General features: G+C 48.2%; 1 pseudogene; it reads right to left on the reverse strand.

Moving 5' to 3' along the window:
* Positions 1-809: 809 nt before the first annotated feature.
* Positions 810-2,326, reverse strand: LOC111545079 (annotated as a pseudogene).
* Between the last annotated feature and the right edge of the window lie 663 nt (positions 2,327-2,989).

Below are 2,989 nucleotides of genomic sequence, written 5' to 3' on the forward strand. Positions count from 1 at the left end.
AAAAAAAAAAAGAAAAAAAAAAAGAAAAAAGAAAAAAGAAATAATTTGCTCCATTAAGGCCATTTCAGTTTCCTCATTCATAAAGTGAAAATACAAACTAAGGCTCACAGGTTTTCTGATCCTGCCACTTAGAGAAAAAAAGCAGGACTAGGACACTGGTCTCCTGGGAGTCCAAGGGACAGTGATTTGCCCAGCTTGTGCTCAGAGAGGGAATGGCAGTGGGGTGGCTTGGGCAGGTCTGTGTCCCCCTGCTGCACTGAATTTCTCTTGCCAGGTGGTCAGAGAGTGAGGGTCACATAAAGGTTGCTTAGTTGTAGCAAACCTCAGGGGAAGCATCCTCTGACTGGCCTCAGCACAACAACCAGCTCTGGGTATGGGCAGCATTTTTTTGGCCTATTGGGAAAGCCTATCTAATGGTGTCCTGAAGATTGTGTCTACTTCATCATCCTCACTGACTTAACTGTGACACCGGACAGGAATCAGCGAAGAGGGGGGTTGGCTACTCCATGCACCAGAAAGTCCTGATCCTTACCCCAACAAGTCACCTTAGAACTGCTCTGATTCTCACCACTAGCCCTGTCACGCTTCCCTCATGGGGTGCAGTGCTCATTTGACTGGGCCTCTGCTTTTTAAAATAAGTGGTTTCATGACAGACATAGCCGTAACAATGACTAAAGGATCAGACAGAGGAATCCTTGGATTCTGAGCTCAGGTCAGTTTCAGGGGATACCTGTCAGTGGCTGGGTCCTCCAAGCCCCATGGGGGCCAGGCCCAATTCCAATGCCTCTCTGGTTAGGATGGTAGCTCTCTTAGTCCTCCCCATCCAGGGAGCAGATGGCCAGAGGAGCAGTGTTGTTGGGTCCAATCCTATAGCAAGGACTAAAACAGGGCACGAGGCGCCCAGGGAAGGGATAGCGGGGGAAAGTGAAGATGTGGGAGCCATAGTCAGTCACATTGTAGAAGGAAATGTCATGCTCCTCATAAACCACGAAAATTCCCATCCGGCTAGGAGGGACTGGCAAAGACAGGAGGGGGTACTCACCGGTGCCTGCTCCGTACTCATTTCCCTTCCTCAGCCTTATCACCCAGAATCCGTAGTGGGGGTATAAGTAGACCACCTCCTTCCAGTCTACATTGTGCTTACATACTCCCAGGCCCCACTCAGACCTGTCTCCCACCTCCACCTCCCAGTAGTGTCGGCCTAGGGAGATGCACTGGCTACCCAGGACAATATTATAGCGGTAAAATCTCTCAGGATTGTCTGGATGTTTCTCGTTGGTGTCTCCATAGTGCACACGTTTTCTGTCCTCAGACACGATGAGACGGGAGTAAGCAGTATCTGGATCCAGGCGCACGTCAACTGCACAGGTCTTCAGGATCTCTCTTAGCCCCAGCACATGGCAATCTGTCTTCAACTCCAGGGAGATAGGTTCTGGCCGCTGCAAGCTCCAAGATTTGCTCCTGTTTAGCACTTCCTGAATATCCTGCAACATCCAGCGGACAGGCCTCTGCGACCGCTCTTTCAACTTTGCAATCATCCTCCCCAGGACCCGGCTCTGCTGGATGAGCTCACTATGGTTCAACTCCAGTTTCTGCATGGTCTCCGCCACCTCCCGTTGTCTGCTTGGCCAGAGCTGCTGCTACCTCTGCCTTCAGCTGCCAATGTGGTGGCTGCTTTTTCTCTAGTAATCGCTGGTATTTCTCAAACTCCCATACAATAGTCTGTTATCGGATTTCCACCTGTATCTTCCAGGTGGCAGTTCGTTTCCTTTCACCAACTTCCAGCTTCCAGGCCTCTTCTCGCTCTTTCTTCAGATGTTCGAGGGCCTCATGAAGTTGCCACTTGTACTCCCAGGCAACATCCTCCATTGGCACAGCACTGTGGCCCTCATGCTATGGGGACCGGCTGCAGGCTTCACACACTATCAGGAAATCCTCTTTGCAGAACATCTTCAGTTTTTCCCCATGGCGCTCACACAGATCACCCTTCGGCCCCATTCCTGGATGTAGCCTTAGCAGACGGACTTTTTCTACAACATTAGCCAGCTGCCAATTAGGCCGTAGGTTCCTTGGCTGGACAGGAGCTCGACAGAGGGGACAGGTGTAACCCCAGTTCTGGGATTCTCCTGGGATCTCCCAGAGTCCGGAGAGACAGCTGTGGCAGAAGCTGTGGCCACAGTCAATGCTCACGGGCTCCCTCAGGAAGGTCATACAGATGGGACAGGCCACTTCTTCCACAATGGCTTCCACCAACGCTGTGGGATCCATGGCTCCTTCTCACACCCTCCTCAGAACATGAATGAAACCAGAGAGAAGTAGTAAAGGCTCCCTCTTAGGCCCTGACTGGCCCTTCGCGGTGGAAACTCAAAGTGAAGAAGTCCGGTTCCGCAGCCTCCAGTGGCCCAGCGTCAGAAGCGGCCGCTCCCGGCAGCTCAGCACTTTGGGCCAGAGAGCGCCCGAGGCCCAGAGCCCAAAGCCCGGCAGCGCAGGGCCCATATCCCGCTGATTTCACCTAATTCTATTGGAGAAATCGTTTTAAAAATTGTACAAAAGAACCAAAAATCACTTTATATTAAGGCTCCATTTATAGCAAGTGAACTTTTCATGAGTTAATAAAGGCCTACAAAAATAATTTTGACTGTAAAAGTAATTGAAATATCTGTGTTTCATTTAAAGAGTAAACATATTTGAATAAAAATAAGTTAACAATAATTTGGGACATTTATTCAGCATAATTTTAAGATAATTTTACAAAATATACGTAAGATTACATTTGTTTCTGTAAAATATCTTTGGAAAAAGCCTTGTTTTCCCTAGTGTGTCATTTGTTGAATTTCTTGTTAAATGTATTTTTTCCCTTTGAAAAAAATGTTTTTGATCAATGTGTTCAATATAGCTATCTATATGCCCTGCCTTCATTGTAGAATTAGAAAGTGTTAATAAGGTGGTCAGATGTTCTTTCCAAGGATCATATTCCACATTTAAAGAG

The sequence above is a fragment of the Piliocolobus tephrosceles genome, chromosome 8 (genome assembly GCF_002776525.5).
Source record: "Piliocolobus tephrosceles isolate RC106 chromosome 8, ASM277652v3, whole genome shotgun sequence".
NCBI lineage: Eukaryota > Metazoa > Chordata > Mammalia > Primates > Cercopithecidae > Piliocolobus > Piliocolobus tephrosceles.